The 25,076-nt window shown below is 50.0% G+C and overlaps 1 protein-coding gene across 4 annotated transcripts in view; it reads left to right on the top strand.

Moving 5' to 3' along the window:
* PHACTR3 (phosphatase and actin regulator 3) overlaps positions 1 to 25,076 on the top strand; it is a 280,165-nt gene that overhangs the window by 28,077 nt on the left and 227,012 nt on the right. The window contains exon 1 of one of the 4 annotated variants that reach the window (XM_021920863.2): positions 22,849 to 23,744. The exons of the other annotated variants lie outside the window; for them this stretch is intronic. The gene's annotated coding sequence lies outside the window, so the exon portion shown is untranslated. Of the gene's footprint in view, positions 1 to 22,848; positions 23,745 to 25,076 lie in introns of those variants that run through there. 4 annotated transcript variants of the gene reach the window in all.

A 25,076-nucleotide genomic window follows, 5' to 3' on the forward strand; every position in this document is an offset into this window, starting at 1 on the left:
TGCATTCGGGGAGCCGCAGCAGGAACCGGCTCTCGGCCCGAGGTTCCTATCCCCAGTCTCGCAGGGCTGGGACGCTCGGAGCCCTTTGTCCATAAAAGAGCTGATTTCCTGGGTAGAGCCGGGCGCTGCAGCCTCCCCTCCTTTCCGTTTGGTGAGCTCTGCCGGCCCCTCGAAGGGGGCTTCCCTTCCTCGGGTGCTGACCGGCTGGGGGAAGATAGGCAGAACCGTGGCCGCCTCCGCCCAGCGCCGGTTCTGGGCCCTTCCCTCCCTCCCCACGGCCGGGCCCCAGCTCCGGACGTTCCCGCTTGGGCATCCGCTCCTGGAGGGCAGCGCTCCGCAGCTGAGGCCACCGCGCTGAGGGCTTCCACCGGGCGCCTGACTCCAGCGGGGCCTGGCGCACCTGGGCGCGCCAGCCCCCGGACAGGTGTGCTGGGCAGAGCCGCCGGCAGGGAGAGGAAGGGCGTGCGCCAGGACAGAGCCGGTTTCGTGACAGTGTGTGGACTCCGTCCACTCTTCCACCCCCATGGCAGCGTTGATTGTTTAGGTGAAAAACCGGTCACAAAGGCGTCTATAGGGCTTGATTGATTACTTTCCAGAGAGGAAGAAAGGCCTAATAAAGCAGGAGGGGGGTGGGCTGTGTGCGCCTGTCACCATGGAGACGCAGGAAGCAAAGTGATCATTAAAACCTCTCTCCACCAGAAGGCAATTTTCACTTCACAGGGAGAAGTCTGGGCTTCTGAAATGTAGGGTTCAAAAAAAGAATCAAAGCTGGTGTTTTGGTATCAAGCCACAGGACTCAGTTTTGTGTCTTAGAGAAGCACAATTCCTTCGTAGATTCTGTTTTGATAACAAGTTGCTTTGCCTGTCTTTGAGGACTTATTCTCTCTAAATGCAACAACCCCAAATGGGGACTTGATCATGTTAAATGGTGGGCATCAAAGTAGAGATAATCCCTGGGGCCCGAAGACTGGCTTTGTGGGGAGGGATTCCTTCACTGGAACACATCAGAGCTTCCCGATAAACTGCCTAGAGGACCCATTACAGGCAGCTGTGTGGGCACTGGAGCCCCCCCCCCATTTGAAAATTTAAACAATAAACCCGTGCAAGTATTGGAAGATTTCTTTGTTAAGACTATTGACACTGTGTCACTTGGTCAAACTAAGGTACCAGCCTGAATAAATCTCTGACTTTTCTTTATCTGGGAGGGCAGGTTAATTTCCTTAGAGTTTCAAGCAGAGGCTGCCATAGCAGACCCTTAAGGCTTTAATTAATCCTTTTACTAGGAATGGGGGATTCAGCCTTCAGCACTCCATGATGGATTGCCTTTCTCTGGGTTGGAGAGGCGCATCCACAACTGTTCCAATCATGGAAGTTGAGTGGCTCCTCGTGAGAATCCTTCTCAGCTCCCTTTGTCTCCCTGGCAGTAAAAGGAAGCAAACTTGAAATGGAAATTATGGAGGACTTGGCTTTTTGGCTGTCTGTGAGTTTATGCCTCTGTGGGTGGGAGCGGAGGGTTGGGCAGGTGGTGCTGGTCCATGAGGGAAGGAGGAGGAAGGGCTGGGATGCCTGTGATTAAGTTATGCGTGGGAGGGCACAGGCTTGAACTCTCCTCTGGTGCAACTGGTCAAAATGGGACTCAGGGAGCAGGTGTCAGAGGTGAAAAGTCTAAAGTATGTGCAATTCTGTGAGCAGTAAAACCTTACTAAAAAGCACCAAGCAATTAAGTATTTATGGATTGTGTGAAGCGGATTGTGTTTCTGTTCTAGCAGAAAGATAATCAGAATCATCAAGTTGGAAGGAACTTGGAAACTTGATGGAGGAAGGGCAGACTCGGAATATTTTCTGTAAGCACCTTGCCTGGCTGACCTGTTGTGTGCCTGCATACCTCTTTTGATGGTGGACTCACTTCTTCCTGATGTAGTGCATGCTTGTCTTTGGGCAGATCTGTTGAAGAATTCTTTTTCCAGTGGTTCCAAGGGGTCTGGTATTCACCAGTCCTGATGGGATCTTCTCCTGCTGCGTGTTACTCTGGGCTTTGAGAGAGCCTGAGGTTTTAGGTATTGAAACAACCTCAATCACTTCTTGAAAAGTCTAGGCCCTTCACCTGCTCTCCCTAGATGGCCTCCCTTATTTGTCCACCTGCTGCTCTAATGTGAGACTCCTGAAAATTGAACGTGGAACTCCAGCTGTGGAATAACCTCACACAGAGTAAAGAAGCAGAGCTGTCTCCTCCCATCTAAATTCTATAATTTAATGAAAGAGTCCAAGGTTGCGTTCACCCTTTCCCTGCAAAGGAATTTTTAATGCATCAATATTCCCTTTGCAAAGACTCCAAGCATTCCTCGAAAGGTGACCTATGTTTTGACACATCTTTCTCCCATTCTCTAGAGGTTACCCCTGCTGGGAATTGAGCGGCATGCTTTGGGAATTTTCCTAATGTTTTATATACTTGTGTTGCTTGGAAAATGGCACACGGGAATGCGCTGGACTCATGGCTCTTCCATGAGTGGTTCTGCTCCACACTGGGTCTTGGAGATCTTGCCTCATTGAAATATCCATCTCCCTTTCCCTTTTAACACCCACACAGGATGCCAAGGAACATATTTTTCAGTTTAGCCATTGGATATTTGTATTGTTTCCAGGTTTTACCCACTACAGACAACATAGCTGTAATTACCTGGGCACAAACTGCCTTGTACTCACCTGAGAATTTCCTCTAGGGTGTGTGTGCACCAGCTCGTGGGATGTTGAGGACATAGGGGACCCACATATTTTATTTTAATGATATTGCACCCTCCTAGAAAATGTATGAATTCACACTGTTTCCATAATCTATAAGAGTGACCTTTCTCCAAACCCTTGCCAACACCTGAGATCATCAATCTATTTTTCTCTAGCACGAAGGGTGACAAATGGTTTCTTATTGTGTTAATTTGCAGTTCCCTGATTGAGAGTGAACATAAGTGTCTTTTTGTGGCCTTATTAGTGCATTAAATCTGACGTGGCCAGGTCTGTGGCCAGGGACTGTGTGGCGGGGATGAAATATTTCCCCTAGGCCTGACCTTCCTGCCGCTCTCACCACTGCTTCGTTAATGGGCCTGTCTGCACCTTCACAATGTGCCTCTCTATAAATCCATGCTCCACACCCATGAGCATGGTTAGGTGTTCTTCCAAAATAGAAATTTACTCAAAGGTAAGGAAGCATCCCCTAATCTTTCCTCCTTTGAAGGAGCTCATGGTCATGAGGAGTTTTGCTTCCTTTTCTTCCATCTGCTCTCAGGCTCTGGGACTAGGCTTCTGCCCCCTCCACATCCTCGGGCCAGCCCTGGCATCGGCTTCAGCACAATGGTGGCCTCCTTCTTGTTGGGTCCCAGGCTGCCTCTTGGGCCTTCCTCAACATGATCCCATCACTGCTCCTCACCAGCCATCCCCTGTCCCTCGGCTGTCACTGCCTTGCTCTGTCCTGGCTCCATGCCTCTCCAGCTCCTTTCTCCAACTCCCTGGCTCTGAGCTCCAGACCTTTGTGTCCTGCTGGGTCCTTCCAGTCCTTCAGACCTGTGCCGCACCCCAGTGAACTCTGATCTCATTTCTGATTTGCACCTAGCACTCTTCAACACCTGGGGTTCTTGTCAGTTTCATTCTCTGTGGAGTGTCTCTTCTAGACTGGGAGCCTCTTGAGGACAGGGAGCTTGACTGTCACCTGAAGTGCTGCACCCCTGAGCTCAGCACAGAGCTCAGATGCAGGAGACTTTCAGTAAGCATTTGTAGGACAAATGGGCACAAGCCCCAGGTGCTGGTGTCTCAACCTATGTGGCAGTGCCTGACCAGGCAACTGGTCACTCCTGCCAGCTAGATGGGGCCAGAGAGTGCTTGAAGGGCGAGCAAGGAGGAGCCAGCAGCCACATCCTTCTACAGGGCCAGATCCAGGTCTACTTTACTACCTGGAGAGGGAGAAGCCTCTCAGAGCATCCTCCCCTATCGTGAGCTACAGACGGATGCACAGACACATTCCCCAGGCCCTGGGCTCAGGGCATCCCATGCTGGCCCCTTCCTCCTTCATGCCACTCTGCTGGCAGACAGGTCTGGGCTTGTGCTGATGGCCACTTCCTTCATCACCTGCATCAGCCACATACCTTCAACACCAGGCTCTGTTCTTGACACCTCCCTCTCCCACGGTTGCAGGTCCGCTGGATACTGGCCTCCTGGAGCCCACCCACTTGTTTCAGGTCTCCCCCCGCCACCCCCATCCCCACCCTCACCCCCACCTGGGTTTAGCTCCTACCTTCCCTTTCCTGGACAACCTCAACACTGAGTCTTGGTTCTCTTCCTCTCATCGGTTTTCCTGTAGAACAGGAAGTTTCCAAAATGCAAATCTGGTCTAGTCTCTCCTTTGCCTCAAACCCTCTAATGCTGCCCCTGCCTGGGCATGGGAGGAGGCGGGGGCAGGAGCCTCTTTTGTCTGTACTGTGGCTCTTTCTAGCTTTCTTCCTCGAATGTTCTCTTATTCTGGAGTCCTGGGTTCTGAGGATCTCCCTCTGGTCCCTTGTAGAGTGTCTACATGGCTTAATTAGTAGTAGAACTATGCAGTAATTACATTGTTACAGTAAATAACATCTTCAGGGTTATTAAAAACATAAACGCTAGATGCTTAAAAAATACTGAGTTTGAGAACTTAGAGTTTTTTTTTTTTGGATTATGAAAACATTGCCTGTTCATTATAGAAAATGGATGCTTTAAAATTCCTTTTCCCAACTGGGCATGTTGGCTCACACCTGTAACCCCAGCACTTTGAGAGGCCTAGGTGGGCAGATTGGTTCAGCCCAGGAGTTTGAGACCAGCCTAGGCAACATAGTGAAACCCTGTCTCTGTAAAAAATACAAAAAGTTAGCTGGGTGTGGTGGTGTGCTTCTGTAGTCCCAGCTACTTGGGGGGTTGAGCCAGGAGGATCGCCTGAGCTGGGGAAGCAGAGGTTGCAGGGAGCCGACATCATGCCTCTGCACTCTAGCCTGGGTAACAGAGGTAGACCCTGTCTCCAAAGGAAAAAATATCCTGTTCTTTGCCCCCTTCCCACCCTAACACCACACAGAAGCCAATGACAATGAACCCCTTTGTCTTTGGGACCTGCCAGGTACCAGGCGAAGCTGTTAGCACTGGAATAGCAGACATGAGGAAGTCAGGCCCAGGGGCACTCTCCAGCCTCACCTGCCTTCCTCATGGTCATAGGAGCCTGTTTTCAGTACCTCACTTGGCACTCCTGGAGATGATCTCATTTGTTTATTGGACAAACTTGTTTATGGTCGAATACAGTAGCCACTAGTTACATGTGGCAATTTAAATCTAAATAAAATAAAATAAATTAAGATTCTGTTTCCTCAGTTGTAGCCACATTTCAAGTGTGCGGGAGCCACATGCAGCTGTGGCTGCCATACTGGATAGTGCAGATCTAGAACATTCCATCCTTGCGGACAGCTTTGTTGGACAGTGCTGCTTGGACTGTAAGCTCCCTGAGGGCAGGGCCTTGTCTGTGGTCTTCTTGGCTGTGTCACCAGTGCTAGCACTGTGCTAACATCTGGTAGTTCCCCAATGAATGCTGATGGAATGGATGTGTCAGAGTGATTGGTGTGGTCTTGAACTCTTCTGCAGGAAGGGACCCTCAGCCTCCCTAGTCTCATCATCTCATCCTCTGAAAGGGAGGGTAAATAGTAGAGATAATTTCCTATCCACACAGGTCTCATTTATTTCAATTCAGTGAGTTTTCCCAGAGAACCTGCAATGCGGCACACTTGGGCCTTGCCAGAAGGGCCTCTTTGGACAAGAGAACAATGAGATGCAAAGAGATTCTTTCCCTGGAGCTAAATAAATGTGTCCAAGTCCTGGCTCAGTCAGGGACAAGCTGTGTGACTTTGGGCAAGTCACTTTACCTCTCTGAATCTCAATTTCCTTTAATGTAAAATGGCAGGCATTATTGTCCTTAAGTTCAGAGTGAGTGAGGATAACTGAGCTGTTGTCTTTAACAATGAGTAAATTTTGAGATGCAGCTTTAGGAGGCAGATACCTCCCCAGACAGTCTCCAATCCCCTTGAGGTAATTCCATCTTTTGTTAACAAAGTCATGGCGGCAGTGACCACAGTGATGCATACAGCAGGGAGTGGGGGGAGGAGCAGCCTGCGGGTCGACCCAGCCCTGCTCTGTGCCTGGCTGAGCTGGTGAGCGTCTCTGAGCTCTGTGAAATGTGAGTAAGAGCAGGACTGATCTGGCTAGGGGCCAGGAAGGAGTCATGGGACCATGTCCCTCAGTGACACAGAACAGCTTCAGGCACCAGGGTCATTCTCAGCGAATGGTGGAGGAAAGAGGAGGAGGAGGATGTGGTTCCTGCTCGGATTCTGGATTTTGGGCCCCTGGCTCTAAAAGGCTCCTCCCTTACACTTTCCCATTCTCACCTTTTTGGAGGCTGTGCCTCCCCTACCCCTGCCTCCGTCTCCGGCCCCAGGTCCACCCAGCCTCGGATGCTGCTCCCCAGCTCCCTTCCTGGCTCCCCACCTCATGACTGGAAATCTCCTAGAGTCCCCTCACCTTCGCACATTATTCCTCTGGTCTGGTAATTTGGGGATAGCACACTGGTTGTCTTGAAATGGGATTTGAATGTGTGTTTTGTGGGAATTGTTTTACTCTGATGAGTTTGTTTCCTTTGCAAGCGTATCTTCAGGGAAGGTGCTTTATAGGGGAGGGTGTCTGTCTGGAATGACACAGGCGAGCCTTGTTGATGCTAGTCCTGTGGCATGGCCAAAGCATGCTGGAGGGGACGGTGCGGATAGTGGGTGTGTCCTGGGCCGTCCCCAGAGGTTTAGCCAGGGCAGCATTTATGGGAGGATATGAAATGTCACAGGAACAGAGGTAAAAAGAAAAAGTTTGAAAAAAAAAACAAGTATATTAGTTTGAGACTTTTTCTTATTGAAATTGAGAGCTGGGTTCTATTCCATGTACTAGAAAACTCTTTAACATAGGGTACCAAACTGCAGTGTCTGCAGGGCCAGGACTCCCGCCATGGGAGGGTCAGGGTGCATGCCTGCTGGGGCAGAGCTGCTTCTTGCCATGCAGAAATGTGGGCCCAGGCTGGCGAGACTGTTTTTTTTTATTCTGAGACAGAGTCTCACTCTGTCACCCAGGCTGGAGTGCAGTGGCACCATCTCGGCTCACTACAACCTCTGCCTGCTTGGTTCAAGTAATTCTTGCTGCTGGGTTCAAACAATTCTCCTGCCTCAGCCTCCCGAGTGGCTGGGACTACAGGTGTGTGCCACCATGCCCGACTAATTTTTTGTACATTTAGTAAAGATGGGGATTCACCATGCTGACCAGGCTGGTCTTGAACTCTTGACCTCGTGATCTGCCCACTTTGGCCTCCCAAAGTGCTGGGATTACAGGTGTAAGCCACTATGCCTGGCTGACTATCCTGTTTTAAGAGCGACACTGGGAATCCAGATTTTCATATGAGATGTTGTGTTAGGTGTTTGTGTTGCTATAAAGAAATACCTGACACTGGGTAATTTATAAAGAAAAGAGGTTTAATTGGCTCACAGTTCTGAGGGCTGTGCAGGAAGCATGGTGCCAGCATCTGCTCCTGGTCAGGCCTTAGGAGGCTTCCAATTATGGCAAAAGGCAAAGCGGGAGCCGGCACATCACACAGTAATGGTGGAAGCAAGAGAGGGACGAGGAAGGGAGGTGCCCTGCTTTTTTAAACAACCAGATCTTTTATAAACTATCAGAACGAGAACTCCCTCAGCACCAAGCCATTCATGAGGAATCCGCCCCCATGATTCAAACACCTCCCACCCAGCCCCACCTCCAACCTTAGGGATTCCATTTCAACATGAGATTTGGAGGGGACAAACATTCAAACCCTATCAGATGTGATTTTTAAATATTGGCAAGTTTATCTATTAGGGATTGGGTTGACTTTATGTAATAGAAAACCTAAATAACCCTGGCTTAAAGAAGATAAAGGTTTTCCTTCCACCAGAAGTCCAGACAGCATAATGGTGTCCCTGTCGCAGGGTGAGATGCTCAGTGAATTTCATACTGAATTCTGGTTGCAACATGGTTACTTTACCTCCAGCAACAAGTACATTTTCTAGGCAGGACAAAGAGGATAGTGAGAGGCACAGGGGTGTCTACCTGCCAAGTTTGCCATTGCCTTCTTGGGAGCCTTGCCCAGTGACACCCACTTATACCTCTTTGGCCTGAGGGCATCAAATGGCTACTCCCAGCTGCCAGGGAGCCTAGGAAGTGTAACTTTTTCTTTTTGTTTGTTTGTTTGTTTAAGATAGGTGTATTGCTACCCCTAACAAGAGCAGGTTCAGAGGAAGGGGAGGGTGTGAATGACTATTAGGTAGTGAACTACAGTCTCTGCCCTATCAACTTTATAAAAGCACCGTGTGACCAAAACAAAACGTGTCTGGGAGCTGCATGTGGCCTGCAGTTGCCCCTTCAAACCTCAGATAGAAAGAATCTCATGGGAAGACTGAAGCAGTTTTTATGTTTTGTGCCATTACTAAGACATTAAAGGTCGGGCTAAGATGTGTGATCCAAGCCTAAACATTATGTCCATTCAAATTTTATTTAACGATGTCCAGGGAACAAGATAGGCAGGGTCACTGTTGCTCATAGAGCCAATCATCTGGTCAGTGATCAACGGCTGGAGTGAAAATGTGCTTAGTGTCAACTCTTGTTATAAAAGGAACCATCATATTTCCTTTTATTGAATATTCCTCTAAACCCCTGAGGTAGGGCCAGAAAGCTAGGGAGGCTGAGTAACCAGCCCATGGTCACATTTATATAAAGGGGTGGCTTAAAGAGGATCTTGAATCCAAGTGAGTCTGAGGCCTGGCCCATCCCTATCTGCACCTCCCAGCTTCTGCCTCCCTCATCCTGCATCTTACTGGAAAGTGGTCCTCTGTCCTTTACATGGAATAGATGTGTGTGTTTCACCCCCATTCCTGGCTCCAGCCATCTAGCTGACAGGTGTATACATACCTGTAGTCACAAAAGCACACAGAGGCAAATGTACTCTTTCATTTCCCAGTTCATTTAACCAGAATGGCCACTGGGACAAGATTTATTTATTGAAAGTCAGGCAAGGTAATGGCAGAGAATCAGCTGTCTGCAGAGTTGTTGAAGGTCCCGTCTTTAATGGGCTGGGGCTTGTGTTCCTGTTTGTTAAAGCAAGTCAGTTGGATGGGTAGCTTGGCAACGCACCTTATCTAATGGGCACGACATCTGTAGACTTTGACATTGATTAGTTGGCAGCGACGAAATGGATCTGCCCTGCACTGAGAAAACAGGAGCTGCGGTTATATTACTTAAGAAGTGTATTTATTATATGTACTATGCTCCTGTTTGTAATACAACCCTTTTAAAAAGTCACCATTGGTCTTGCAATACTCTTCCTAATGAGTTGTATTGTTATGGCATTACTTTTTGGTTCAATTATCTCTTGAAAATTTGTATCCATATATAGAAAAAATTGTTGCCTTATTGTGATCACTAGCTCTGGGGTTTCAATGAAGTCAGGAAGCTATGCCAGAAATGATCTTTCTGCTTCCCTTTGGCAGGAAGACGTTGTCTTAGGCAGCGTTACTCCTGGGGTGGCCGCGTTTCTTGAGTCACATGGGTCAAGTGGTTGCTGACTTTGGCACATTTATTGGCTGGATTTTTTGTGCAAAGCTTCTGAGATCTGATGACCTCCACAGAGTCAGGACTGTCTTGTCACCTGTTTTTCAGGGGTCTGCCTGGCTCCTGCCGCACATTCTTTATTTTCCTGTTAGTCTCTATATACAACCAGAGATACAGGTTTTCCATCGAGAGGGGTCCTATAGGAGTGTTCTTTCCAATCAAGCTTATTTACATAAAAAAGAACATGACTTAAAAATAGTAATAATGTACTGGTGGTAATACACAGAAATATGTGAAGAAACCATGCAGGTAGTGCTTGGAAGACACAGGCGTGCCAAAAACCACAAAGCTGATGTACAGGTTTCAGTGAAATGGGGAAATGCTGTTGTAAATTTTCATCTTGGTCTTGTGGCCCGGCCACGATTACTTCCCTATTTGCTGACGCATTAAGCGCTACTGTGTGCACGGAGCATGGTGTAAGGGCAATGTAAAGAGGCATCGTGCATCCAAGAGGCTCATGGTCTGGCTAGGGGCATAACATTTTGACAAGTAAAATGACAGGACACATATCTAATAAGTGCCAGGCCTCTTCAACTTGTCCCTTTCTGTGCTGTATCCCATTCATTCTCTCGCAAGTGTCACAGGCTTCTGCAAAAGCAATCTCTAGACCTCAGTGGCCCTACAGCATTGAGCTTTCAGTCCTTGGGTTTCTGAAGGTTGGCAGGGTTGAAAGTCCAGGCTGGCTCTTCTCTGTGCATCTGTTATCCTTCTTGGACCTGCGTTCTAAACCAGCCATGTTAGTCTTGTGTAGTGGTGAAGATACGTGGGACCTCTTAGGGCCTAGGCTGAAAACCTTCACTCATGCTGATTCCGTTAGCCTATTGGCCAACTTCAGGTCAAAGGGAGGGAAAAACACTTGACCCCTTTGTTTGGAGGAGCAGGAAAGTCATATGTAGACACAGGAGAGGTGGAGAATTGGGGCCAGTCTGGTAATCCACACATTAGACCTATGTAGTCTGTGGGCTCCTGGAGTCAGAATCATCTTGGAATCTCCTGCCACCTCTGATAGGGTGATGCCTTGACATTGGATGCCAACAGACAAGGTCTGTGGGGTGCTTGCAGATACGTGGACTCTGGTGTCAGACTGCCTGGGTTCACTGTGTGGCTTTGGAAGATCTACCTAACATCTCTGATCCACAGTTTTCCCATCTGCAGAGTGAGGATTACTTTGCTTATATTAATACCCCCTTAGACGGGCAGTCATGATGCTGAGAAGAGATGATTTCTGTAAAGCATTTAGCTCAGTTCCTGGGACACAGGACGATCCTGGTCACCATGAGCTAGCATTCGCCTCCTCCTATCACTGTGGAGAAGCTTTCACCAAAGGCCATGTCTTGGTGGATGAGAGCAGGAGGCTCTGGTCTGGTGCAGTTTTGAGGCTCCCAGATGTCCTTGTCTCCCTTTGGTCCTCAAGATGCAGGAGGGAGGGTTTTCCTGGCCTGAGCTGCTGGGTGAAATCGGGCGTCCCTCTAGAACTTCCTCCCATCACCCTGTACTGCCCTGGACCTGATTCAGGAGACTGTTGGCATGTGCTGGGAAGCTCCTTTCAAGGTGTTGCACCACCCTGATTTCCTAGTGGGGGAGCTGGCTTGAGGCAGTCAGAACGCTGAGTTGGGTGAAAGACCCAGGGTCAAAGACTGAGTCTCATTCTAGCTGGGACGTGAGGCTGTGGCCACGCTGAGCTGACCACGAGCCCCTGGGCTTCTTAGGGTTGCCTTTGGGCTCAGGAAGGAACCTGCATGTGGACACTGAGCTAAGGGAGCACCAGCTGTTTGCTTTGGTTGGTTCTTTCCCCTAATCCTTGCAAGTAGCTGGTTCTGCTTTGATGTAAAATAACAAAAGATTTAGGGAAAATTTATAATTTAGCTCATTTTTTTTTTTAATGCTAAGGGTGAGTTTTGGAGCAAATTTCATACCATGCCATGTAGGGTAAGCTCAGAGTGTCGCCTGTGCTCTCATTCACCTGGGCTGGCTTTCTCTGCTTGCTTCCCACTGGGAGTCTAATACAGCCTGTCTTTTCCTTAAGATCATTACTTCAAACAGTGTTGACATTTTAATGTGATTATTTTCCTGTAATATTTTTCCAGCCCTTTTCCACTTGGGGACTATATTTGTATCCTTTTTCTTTGGGGATTTGTGTTGTTCCAGCTCCATCCTGGGCTGTAGAATAGAGCTATGCTCATAGTAGGTGCATGGTAAACATTGATTGACTCTTGGGTACATGATAGTGATGCCTAGCACCCCTCCTCAGACCTATTCCCATGTTCCCATAAAAAAATTAAAATCGAGGGGGAAAAACCCAAAACAACAACAACAAACAAAGAGTTCCATGATGGCTTCAGGTTAAATAGTCTCACCCTGGTGGGAATTCCTGGAGCAAATGAGCAAGCCAGTGGGCAGCAGCCTGAGTGTGACTTCTCAGGAATATGCATCACTGAAAGTGAGCCCACACATTTGTTAACAATTGGTCCCTATGTGGTGTTACAAAATTAACTAATAACAATGTATTCCAGAGGATATTAGCGTAGAGCAGCTATTTTCTTACAGGAAAAGAGGGATTCCAGTCCTTTTTTTTTTTTTTCTGTTTTGTTGAACTGATGGTTGCATCTTGCCTGGTGAAATCTTTAGCAGGGAGGAGGTGGAAGTTGTTCACTTTAGCACCCAGGGGCTCCGCTAACGTTTCATGGGGCTGACATTCGGGGTGCCTGTGCTAGGTGGGGAAGGGAAATTAAGCGGCTTTTTTCCACAAATGAGAGCCTGAGTAGAAAAAAGAGGCATAGCTCATGGCACATGTCATTTCTCCCTTCGTCCCTCCTTCCATCCCTCCCTCTGTCCTTCTTCTTTCTCCTTCCCTTCCAGCAAATTTAGTGCCTGTGATAATGTCAGGGGTGAGGCTGGGCTTGGGGAATAGCACAGCAAGCAAACCTGTTGTCTCATCCCCGTGGGTAGATAGTCTGGTGGGTGATGGGCTTGGATCATATCAGCTCACAGGCAAATGCCCCATCCAGCTGTGGGGAGGCTGCCCTGGAGCCCTGCGGGCTTGTAGAGGGGTTGGCATGTCTGGGGATCTGAGGGAAGGGTCCAGGGGAGGTCACTTGAGTTAGAGCCAAAAGGTGGCTTGGAATTAGCCCAGCAGGGAAGGGAAAGATATGCTAGGCCAAGAGGTTGGCAGTGCAAAGGCCAGGTGCAAAGGCAGTGCAAAGGCCAGGGGGTGGGGGCAGCTTCGGCTGGGGCCAGAGGCAAGAGAGAAGCAGGAGTATGGCGGGATGGGGATGCAGGGGAGCTGGGAGCCAGCCGGTTGGGGCCTCCTGGACTGGGGAGGAGCTTATCTGCCGTGAAGGAACCATGGGATGTCTGAAGAGAGGGGTGTGTGCGTGTGTGAGTGTGTGTGACAGAGACCAAGAGACAATGTGATCAGGCACATTTCCAAGCCATCACTCTGGCTGGCCATCCCAGGCAGAAATGGGTCCCAGGAAGGCAGCAGAGTGAGACCAGGGAAGAGGGTGTGGCAGCGACAGATGATGGGACCTGGGCTGGGGTTTGCAGAGCTCATTCAGAAAAGGGGCTGGGCCTACATTGTCTGGAGTAGGATCTGTGCAGAAGAGGCTCAATCTCAGCTTGGAAGGGAAGGGCCGGAGAGGGAAGGGGAGGACATGTGCCATGAGGCACCTATGTGGTGTCTGGGCACCCCATGGTGCAGCCAAATGCTCTGCCCAGGACCCTCATGCAGGAGCCCTGAAGCCTGTGCGAGAGTTGCTGTCTCAACCTGAGCAGGGCTGCGAGCCTGGACCTGTTTGGAGAGAGTCTAGGGTAGTGCAGGATACGCGGAGACATTGCTTGGGGTGCCCTAGGATGGACTGTGTTTTCTTCCTTATACATAAGAAGCTGGAAAATGGGAGTTGGATGTGGATTCCTTGGGCAAAGTTTCTTTTCCTGGCACCATGGAGCAGGGCTGCTGGCGGGGGTGGATGCTCACTACCTCCTGTGTGCTTCTCCTACTGTGAGCAAATGAAGACCCTCCGTGACCCATATCCTGTGTAGCCCCCTCCACTGAGTTTGGCAGGGACCGGCGACTGTGAGCGGTTTCGCCCCCATGCCTAGGCTGTGTTACAGGCACAGGTGACTTAAGAAAGTATGAGCCTTGGTGGGCCTGCCCTAATCAAGGGAGCCTTAAAGTGGACAAAGTTCTTCCTGGAGGTTGAGACTGGAAGGACAGGATGGAAGCGGGTGATGCTGGTTTGAAGATGGAGGGGACTGTGTGGCAGGGAATGTGAGTGACCTCTAGGAGCTGAGAGTGGCCCCTGCTGGTGGTCAACAGAGAGCTAGGGATCTCAGTCCCATAGCTGCAGGGTTCTGACTCTTGCCAACGGCACGGAAGTAGAGTCTCCCCTTGAGGGAAGATGAGAAAGTACCCCACTGACACACCGATTTCAGCCTTTCGGACCCCGAGCAGATGAGAAGGCACCTGGGCTGACACACCGATTTCAGCCTTTGAGACCCCAAGCAGAGGACCCAGTCCTGCCATGTCCTGACTTCTGACTTATGGAACTATGAGCTAATAAGTGGGTGTTATTTTAAGCCCATAAGCTTATGGTTTTGTGTTATGCAGCAATGGAAAACTAATACGGGGAGGGAAGTTTATTGCTTCCATATTACAGGGGAAAGCCTCAGGTTCAGAGAGGTGAAGGGATCATCCTGGTCACCTGGCTACCCTGACGGAGCTGAGATGCAAAGCTGTGCGGCCAGACTCTGATGCTTCTGCTCTGTGCTGCCTTGGTTTCCTGATCTGTGAAATGGGCTGGTCATGGCATTGTCCTGAGGTTGCAGGAGGAGTGGCCTGGAGGCTGTGCCAGCTGTGAAAGTGTCAGGGCCCTTGTGACTGTTGTCACCCTCCCTGTGGGCACACAGGACCTAGAGGGGTACCCCTCCGAGGCCCTCCCTGGCTCCTCACACTCACCCTAACCCCAGAGTGTTTCCATGGTTACCTGGTGGCTTTACTAGTGTGACTCTCAAGCTGGCCCCATATTCACTCCTTTTTATGTGTATTTCTAATTTCCTTTAGAACATTTTTAAACTTTTCACTTTGAAATATTTTAGATATCTAAAAATATCACAAAATAGTAAAAAATAACTCCTGCATACCTTTCACCTATATTCCCCAAATAACATCCCACTTAAGTACAGTAAGTCATCAAAACCAAGAAATTAGCTTTGGTACAATACAATTAACTCATCTACTGACCTTATCTGAATTGAGTCCATTTTTCTGCCAACATGCTTTTCTATCCTGTGATCCCCCGCATCCCACGTGGCATCCGGCTAGCACGCCTCCTTAGCGTCCGCCAATGTGGGACAGTTCCTTAGTGTCTTCATAGCCTGATGCCTTTGAAGAGGACTTTCAGTTATTTTGTAGACTGTCCCTAAATGAGGGGCTGTCTGATGTTTCCTTCTTATTAAATCCAGTTTATGCGTTATTGGCACAAATCCCCCATAAGTGATGTCGCTGGAGACCCCTAGGTCAGTTGTACCGATCCTGGTGATGTTGACTGGTTGCTCAGCCAGGTGTCTCTGCTCTAAAGTGAACACTTTCTTCCTCTTTGTAATTCGTCAGCATTTTGTGGGAAACGACCTTGAGACTGTCAGACATTGTTTCTCATCATACGTTTTCCCGCCCGGGGAATCCTCGCCTGCCAGTTGTCACCATGGTGCGTGTTCAGGGGTGGCTCTCTTTCCGTCATTTCTCTTAAATGTATTAGTGAGTTCCATTACTTACTAATAAAGGAAAGCTTCCCCCACGCTCCCCCGCCTTTATTCACCTGTTTACTTACGCTAGTGTGGACGCCTGCGTGTATGTTGATCCTGTGGAGTAGAGTCCACTGCTGTCCTCTTCTTGTTGCTGGAACTGTCCCAGACATGGCCACTGGGAGCTCCTTCGAGTCGGCGTCTGTGCCAGTGGAGTGCTCCCATCATTGTCTGAGCTCTTTCTTGCTTTCTGGCAGCATAAGACGCTCCAGGCCTCCAGGTCCTCGCCTCTGCTGAGGTGCTTGCTGTGTAGAATTTGGGAGGGTGCTCTCAGGGGCTGTGGGCTCCCACCCCTGCTTCCTCCTCATCCTTGCAGACCCCTGTGCAGGTCGGTTATTTGTAGGTGAGCACCCGGTGCACACAGACTGTGATGTAGCCGGGTTCCCCAGGGAGCAGGTGGCAGAGTTGGGGCTTGCCCAGACTCCTGCTCTTGCCCTGTGGAAGGACCTATGAGTCAGACCCAAACAGGGATTAGGTGGGGCCATGCTGGGCAGCCCATGTCAGCCTGGCACATCTTGGGAACCATCCATGGTGTCAGAGCTGGGAGCATGGTCTTGGCACACGTAACATGCCCCGTTTCTCTCTTTCTTCTGGGGTTCAGGCATATTTCTGGTGCATGATAAGATCTTTGCCTCCTTCCTGTCTTTCTTGCCCTCATGGGTAGCGCAGAACCCTTTGTAGATTTTCCACGGTGGCCTTTCCAAGGTAGGTACTGGCTGGCAGTGGCAGTCTAGCCTTTCTGCCTGCTTCAGTGGCCTTCCCTGCAGGAGCTGTACACAGGTGACAGGGAGCACAGGCCACCGGCCCCTGGGGAGGTGTGGGGGCACAGTGAGCCACATCCGCCACATACTGTGTGCCAAGCTGGAAAAGAGTTTGCGGTTGCAGAGGACAAAGGAAGAGAGGTCACCTTTGCAGAATCACATGGTGCTTAATTTGTCTTACCTCTTCCCTACCCACTCCGCTCCTTTCTTCCCAGAGAGAAGAGGCAGCTCCTGGGAGAAGGCACAGCCTCTGAGACTCACAAGCAGATCTTTTAAGGTCAACTTTGCCATCTGTCTTTTAGGCGATAACCTTCACTATAGCTTTTTCTGCTTATTTTTGTCGAAAGTCATTGGGAGGATGAGCTATTGCGTGTGTATGCGTGTGTGTTTGTACATGTGTGTATGTGTGTGTATGTGCCTGTACAAGTGTTTGTGCAGGTGTGCACGTGTGCATACGTCCCCTGATTTTTTTGTGATAACTTCCCCTCATTTTTTTTGAAAGGCTGAAAGGGACTCAGGGTCAGGGCCATGGTGCATCCCTCCTGCAGGGAGCTGGAGCCAGTGCGCCCGGGTGCCTGAAAGCTCGCCTTTGGGTCGGGCTTCAGCCTCAGCCCTACTGACTGTGCCTGGCCAACCTCTGTCAGTCCCTTCATCAGGCCATGCTTTGGGATCCTCCTCTGTAAACCGGGGACAATGCTAGTTCCTACTCCTGGGGTGGGTATGAGTTCCAGATGAGGCACGTGACCTTTGCAGGATTTTGACATTACAGTAATATAACTGTAATTTACCTTCTGGTAAATGCTCTGTTCATGTCAGTTAGCAGAGTAGAAAGTGCTGGACCTGCTGACACAGCAGCCATCTCCTGGTTTGCAGTGGTCACTGTCTCAGGAGGAGGCTGCTGTGCGACTGCTGCAAGGGGTGTCCCTGTTTGCTGCGGAGGCCCAGAGATTGTCCCAGTACCTCGCTGCACACAGAGAGGCCATGTGTGTCTCTTGACCCTTCAGCTCCACACTGAGAATGAGGGAGACCAGGGGTTAGAGACGTCTCGGGACCTGAGCTGGACACCAGCTCCCATCTGTCCATCTGCCCTTGGCTACTGGGGGAGCCGGCTCTGGCCAGGACTGATGATTCCTGGCACCCACCAGGAGATGCACATCCTGCTTGAAAGCTGTGAACTGCTATCCAGAGTGTCTGGGCTTATCCTGTTGGAGCAAAACCCCTGGGCTAATATGTAATCCCATTGTGAAATGTATTTTGAGGAGGGCTTCTACAAGGATTCTAATTTTACAGCAGCTTTGACCAAAAAAAAAAAAAAAAAAAATTTCAGCAAACCCTCAGAACCATGGTTCCTGTATGCTGTATAGCTTTCAAAAACACTCCCCCACCCCTTGGAAATATAGGCAGGGAAGGGAAAATAAATGCTTTTTGTGGGAGGCAGGAGTATTATGGAAAAAAAACTCAACAGGCTTTTTAAAACTGGAAAAGTAGAACACGCGCATGTTGAAAAATTCCAGGGCGGCTGGAGATAGGATGGGGTGGGGAAGGTATGCCAGCTCCACATGGATCAGGCTTGGTCCAGCCCATGTTACGACCTGCCAGCTGTCTGCTTCTCCTCTTTGGCCTCAGTTTCCTCATCTACAAAATGGGAATTATAGTATTGTCTGCACCATGCAGTTGTTGTGGGTGTTAAATGGTATGATCTGTCACGTGCCTATTACATGTATGTATGTGTATATTATATGTATGTGTTCAACAAACATCGACTGTCTTTTTCGTTAGCGAAAACCAGGTCTGTCTGGCTGTGCACCCGTCTCTTGTCCCAAGACAGCTGCTGATGGGTTTCTTATGTACGCTTTCAGGAAATTTCTACACATTTTTTTCTTCTTCTTTTGTTTTTAACATGAAGGGAAACATGCTAGCCCCTGTTCTGTGCCTGGCTTTTTCCTCTTAAAACTGTATCTGGGGCATATAGATACGAAGTTTGAAGGATATGTGGGAATGGACCAGATGAAGGAGGGGTGGGGATGGTGACCACTGTCCCTGGCAGAGGAACAGTGGATGTGGTGGCCCTGTGGTGGGAAGGGCACCATGTGAGCATGGGTTGAACAGCTGGTGCGTGGGAACGGGGAGGTGGCTCGGGTCTGCCACGCAGGACAGGGAAGACCAGGTTGAGGGGTCTGTATCCTGTGGAGTGATGGAGAGCTGCTGACACTGATGGAGCAGAGGGTGACCCGCTGATCTGGGACTCAGAAAGGTCACCACACTTCTGCTTTGGCACCCCTGGGCATTGTGTAGAGGGGGTGTCCTGTTTTGGTTTCCCAAGAGGGAAACTGGACCCACTGGCAGGAGAAGCGGTGGAAAGTGGATGGGAGCTGCTGGTGTGTCGCCTCTCGATTTGGAGGGTGGGGACATAAGAGTGAGAAATGGGGCCGGGCGCGGTGGCTCAAGCCTGTAATCCCAGCACTTTGGGAGGCCGAGACGGGCGGATCACGAGGTCAGGAGATCGAGACCATCCTGGCTAACACGGTGAAACCCTGTCTCTACTAAAAAAATACAAAAAACTAGCCGGGCGAGGTAGCGGGTGCCTGTAGTCCCAGCTACTCGGGAGGCTGAGGCAGGAGAATGGCGTAAACTCGGGAGGCAGAGCTTGCAGTGAGCTGAGATCCGGCCATTGCCCTCCAGCCTGGGCGACAGAGTGAGACTCCATCTCAAAAAAAAAAAAAAAAGAGTGGGAAATGGTTGGGGCAGTGTCTCTAGAGGGTGGCTTTCTTTGATGTGGGCCTGGAAGTTGGTGAAAATTGCCTCTCTTTTGGTGCTCTCATGGGTGTCTGAATATTTTGATCCCAGGTCATCTTTCAAGCCAAGTACAGCATGCACCAACTCCTACATGGCTGCATCCCACAGCCCCTGATGCACTGGCAGACTGCTCCACATCTGCTCCCTGTTGGGGTCTCTGTCCTCCTGGGTGATCTTCTAGAGCAGGGGTCTCAAGCTTTAGGGTATATGAGACTCGCCTGGGGTCTTGTCTACGCGGCATGCTGGGTCCCTTCCCAGAGTTCCTGACTTGACGCATCTGCCATGAAGCCAGCATGAACATGCATTTCTAGCAAGATCTCAGGTGCCGCTGATGCTGCTGATCTGAGGACACCCTGCTCTGGAGACGGGAAATGTCTCCGGCCTGGTCTCCCTCCCACACTGCTCCTGTGTAGCCTGTGGGAGGCACCTCCTGGCAGCCGGGTGTGCAGGCTGGTCCAGCACAGCCGCCTCAGTCCCTATCCGAGTGGTCTCTGGCACCTTGAGTGCCATTCTGTGGGCCTACCCAAGGAACATATTCCAGGGGCTGGAGCTGACCTGCTGGAGCCCCCTAACTCAGTCTGATAGAAAGAAGATTAAAAAAAAAAAACTTTTAATGTTAGAGTAATTTAAATTTTATAGAAAAATTGTGAAGCTAGTACAAAGACTTTACGTAAGCCCCACACCCTGGTTCCCTTTCATTCTTATAGTAGATTTGTATCACTAATGAACCACTCTTGAAACATTATTATTAACTCAAGTTCATACTTTATTCCAACATCCTTGGTATTTTTCTAATGCCCTTTTTCCATCTCAGGATCCCATCCAGATCCCACATGACATCTGGCCATCATGTACCTTCGGGTTCTCTTGCTGTGACACCTTTTCTGACTTTGCTTGTTCTTGGTGACCTTAGCGGTTTTGAGGAGCACCTGTAGGGTGTTCTGTAGAATGTCCTTCAATCCAGAACTTCTTTTTACATTCATCATCTGCTTGCAGGGCATCTTGAGTCATGGAATAGATTCTCATTTGTTTTCTTTGTAAATTCTGCTGCGAGCCAGGGTCTGCAGAGATCTCTGGAATCTGATAGCTGAGGCCTCAGTTGACCCTGAGGCAAGCCCCATTCCTGTTAGAGAAGGTGCGTGGAGCTGGTGTGGTTGGGAGGAGTGGTTGAGAATGGTCTCTGTGGGCACAGGGCTTGCCTGGCAGGCAGCTGCCCAGTATGGCTGCCTTTGTGGCTGATGTCATGTTCTCATCCCATCTGATGCACTCTCCACGAGTCACTTTCAGAAACTGGAAGATCCCACTTAATTCTGCTCTGGAATATATTTAGAAATCTATTCATGGCCCTCTCCCAAAGCTGATGTTAAAATTAAGAGAGATCATTTGTAGGATGTCATGGCTGTGCGGGAGGAACGCGTTGATGTCTCCCTGGCCGCCTTTGGCTTCTTCTCTTGCTTAGGAACTTGCCCAACTCCCGTTGCCCATCTGAGCCCAGCTTTCCCCCTCTGAGCCCAGTTTTCCTCCTCTCACCCCAATGTCAGAGTGGGCATATCCTCACCATGGATGCACGCAGGCTTTTCCTCTGCATGCACCGTCTCTGTCTTGTGTGACAGCCTGGGGCTGTTTCTCACCCTTGTTACGCTGGGGTTCTTGGCTGAGAGCTCCTGGGCAGGGACTGACTTTGAGATGAGACTTCTCTGTTTGTTTCTGGCTGTTTCTGGGTCTGGGAGGCATTTGGAGGGTTCACCGCTTATATCTGTGACCACATACCTCAGGGTTTGCGGTGAGGGGTGTGGAGATTCCTGTGCTGCAAGAAATCTCAGTGCTTCCATTGTGCTGAGGAGAGGCCAACCCACCTTGGGGTACCAGGGCTGGACCAAACTGTAGAGGGCATCTGACCCAGGAGTTGAGAGCCAGACATATTATTTGCAATACTCTGCAGGGAATTTAAAAATGAAACCAATCTGAACTCTCCATCCAGAATTCATGGTCACCAGCCATTCAACAAATATTTACTGGACACCTGTTTTAAGTCTGTCACTGGTTTTGGAGTTCGCATATAGCTATATGTGGCAGGTTGTGGTGATGACTGATGTCTCCCTTCATGGAGTGAGTAGTCTTGTGGGATGAGGGGAAACAGACAGCATAGAAATAGATGTGTGATAGGACTCTAGGTGGTTATAGATGCCTTGAATGATGATCAAGTGAGGCTGGAGGAATGAGACTGGCAGGGAGGAGAGCCCGACTGTCTGTGATCGTTGGTCGGAGAGGACCTCAGAGCAGGGCATCTGTGCAGAGACCAGGCAAAGTGAGGGAGCTGGTCATGTGACTACCCTTGAGAAGAGCACTAGGGCAGCAGGAACAGCAGGTGCAATGGCCCTGCAGCAGGCATGTGCTTGGGTGCGGGAGGAACAAGGAGACCAGGGAATCTGAGTGAGTGATGGAGAAGGGCAAGTTTTTGATGCCCACAATGCCAAGAGGTGGCCAGGGGAGGATCCTGGGGAGGTGCCAAGGCCTGGGGGAAGACCTGGGCTTTATTTTCAGAGCTGCCCGTTGAAGGACATTTGAATGGCTGCAGTGTGAGATGAGATTGTGCTGGGCAAGGGAGGATTCGAAGGTCATTTAGTCAGAGATGCTGGTGGTTTGGAGCAGTTTGTTCACAGTAGATGTTTTTGGTGCCTGCATCACAACTCCTTGGACCAACTCTGCCTTGGTCTTCAGCTGTGGCTTCAATCAACCAGTATGTTGGGTGATGAGCGCTGTGTTGGAACAGGTGGTTACATTTTCCTGAATAATGCAAGCTGGCCGCAGGGGGAAATATTTACACCATGGCAATTGGCAAATGTACATATCAGCTCCCTTACAACACTCAAACATTTTCCAGCACAGCACAGCCATTAGCCCGGTGCTGTGGATATTCTCCCAAGCATCAAAGTGCAGCCAGAACATTAGGGGATCTAATGGCTGAAGGACAATCCTCAGCTGACGGAATGGGAGTAAACATCCTGGGCATGCATCCTTTAGGTGGGTGCTTCTTGGAGCTTTCACAGAATGCAGCCTTGCTGCCTACAGCTGTGACCTGGGAAATGCACCTGTGTGTGGGTTTGCCCCTCCTCCCTCCCTCACTCTCCTTGCTCCCTTGCTTCTGCTTCCTGAGACATCTCCCAAATAAGCTACCTGCACCTAAGCCTGCCTGCAGCTCTGCTTTTCGGAGAATCCACTTAAGATGGTGGTAGAGCTAGGTGTGGTGTGAGAGGGATCAGGTGGCTGGCATGAGAGAGAAGAGCCCTGGATGACTCGAAGGGTTCCAGCCTGAGCAGCTGGAAGGATGGAGAGGTTCTGGCAGCAATGGGGAGGAGCCATTGAGATGAGCAGGATGGGGGCTGGGCAAATCAATGCTCTGTTCAGCTTTGGACAGGTTCTGTTTGAGAGACCTATCAGATCCCCAGGTGGAAATTGTACCTGGCGATGGGGAGACGTGTGTGGTTGGATAGAGATATCTGGGACTGGACAACACTGATTAGGTCAGGTGCCCACCTGCATCTGTGACTCAGTGATGCCCTCCTGCTTAGGAAGCCTCTGCGTATCTATGTATGTGTCTGTCATCCATATATTTATCATTTATCTCTATTTATGTATCTATCATCAATTTATAAATGTATCTATATTCTAGCATCTAGCCATCAATCTATCATTTATCTATTTTTATTTATGTATCAATAGATCTATCATCTATTTTTCAATATATCTATAATCTATCATCTATCAGCTAATCGATCATCTACCATTATCTATCAATCTGTGTATCTATCTATCTCTCCATCCATCCACCTATCCAGGCCGTGCTTGCTTCCTTCCGCCCCTTCCTTAGCCTATCCCTGCCCAGGAAAATTCTTGTCCCTGCTCGAATGCCTTCAGTGACAGGAAACTCACCAACCTCTTAAGGCTTCAGCGTAGAAGTTTCCAACTCATGTGGCCACTCCAGAATACTGTCCTCCGGGGACTGTGTTTCTCTCTCATGTCCTCCTCCCAAGATTTATTTACACTCCTCACTTGCCAGGAGAGAGTACTTGGGAGCTCCGAGCCATGCGTGTTCCCTGGCAGGGTCGCCTGTGTGCTGGGGAAGAATGGGCCCAGTCATGGGGTGGAGACGCCCCCCAGCTGCAGCCCTGGCTCCCAAGCAGAGGCGGCTTTGTGCTTCTCAGGGACAAGGGTTGCCATTGAGGCAGGCCAGGGATGCTGTGCAAGCTAGTGATGGCTGCAAGCTGAAATCGGGCATTTCACAGAGAGCAAGCGCTGTGCTGTCCCCGCAGCCTGCGCATGAATGGAGGCTTTGGCCCTCGGAGTGCAGCCGTGCATGGGGCCACGTGCAGGCATTTCTGGCTCCTGGCTCCCGGGGAGAGAGGCGAGTCCTGTTCTCTCCCTGAGTTCTGGTTGACAAAATTCACAAAAACACAAAGAAACACAAAGTGGGGGAGAGGATCAGTTCATTCTCCTGGCTCCTGGTTGGTCTCGAGACCTCTCCTGTTGCCTGTGCTCTGGAGGATTCCCCACAGCACCTACTAGGTGGGCCAGAGCAGGATGGATTTGCGGGACCCTGAAAGGCTGGGAAAAGGACTGAGAAGCCGCAGCCCTGTGCCAGGAAGAGCCACAGAGGTTAGACCTTGTTTTTGGTTTCTTTGTTTGTTTGTTTTTATTTTTAGCACAATTGTTTACACTTTCTAAACTTTTTTGAAATAATTTTAGACTCACATGGGGGTTGCAGAGCTTCCCTCAATGACAGCATCCACCTTTCCGCGGTTCAGTGATTGGCACCAGGAGGTGGACGTCGGTACAGTGACGTTAACTAAACCAGAGGCCTTAGGGAATTCTACCAGGTTTTATAAGCACTTTTGCTGTTTTTTTCAGTGAATAATTGTGTGAAATTTTATCACATCTATAGATTCACAACAACCAGGTGAGGCTTAACTTTTAAATAATGAGGTGCCAGGCCCCTTGGTTCCTGAGGTGGCATGGGCGACGTGCATGGATGCTGGCTCGGGGCCAGCCTTTGCCCACCTGGTTCCTTTTCTCTATGTCGTGCCCCCACCATGCTCTGGTGGCAGGGGCAGCCTCCTCCTGGTCCCCAGGCCTCTGCTTCTCTGGTGCCTGTGGAGGCTCAAGCCTTTGCCCCATCTCCCTTCTTCCCAGGAAGGCCCTGGCTGCCCGAGAAGGCCCAGCCTTCCCCTTCTCCCTCCCCTGTTCTGGCTGAGCCCATCTCCTGTGGCTGCCCTAGCACGTGCTGCAGACTGGGGAATTCCACAGCGGAAACCTACTCTCTCGCAGTGTTGGAGGCTGGAGGTCTGAAATCAAGGTGTCAGCTGGGCGATCTTCTGAGGGCCGTGAGGGCAGGATCTGTCCCAGGACTCTCTCTGTGGCCGTGAGTGGTCGCCTTCTTCCTGGTTCTCTTCACATGATCATCCTGCCCTTCCAGGGTGTGAGCTCCATGCCTGTCCCCAGAAGATCTGGAGGCTTCCGTCTTCTGCTCCTTGTCAGACAATGGAGCAGAATAAACAATGGTTGCCTCTCTGGAATTGGAGCTTAGTGCTCATGAAATAGAATTCTCTTAATCTCACAATTGTCCTCAACACAATTGCAGTGGGTGGCACTGAATGAGTGTCCTGCTTGTCAAGACCGCCACTGTGGCCTTCTGTCTTCCCACTGTGACTGATGGCAAGTCACTAGAAGGAAGCACCCAACTCCCCATGATGGCATTAAGTGACACCCGCGGGTGTGGCTGTAGACCGGGGGTTCCATGCAGCCAAAGGAAAGAAGAAACACTCCTGCAGAATGCATGAATACAGGGCCAGGTCCTAAAGCCCAGCCCGCAGGTGAGTGTGTCCTGGTGGTCGCCACTGTCCAGTCAACTCATTAGTGTCAATCATGACACTGATTTCCTGGCAGTGTGTGAGATGATTTTAGGCAGTAAATGAACTATTAATTTTATAA

Source organism: Papio anubis, chromosome 16 (assembly GCF_008728515.1).
Source record: "Papio anubis isolate 15944 chromosome 16, Panubis1.0, whole genome shotgun sequence".
NCBI classification, from domain to species: Eukaryota; Metazoa; Chordata; class Mammalia; order Primates; family Cercopithecidae; genus Papio; species Papio anubis.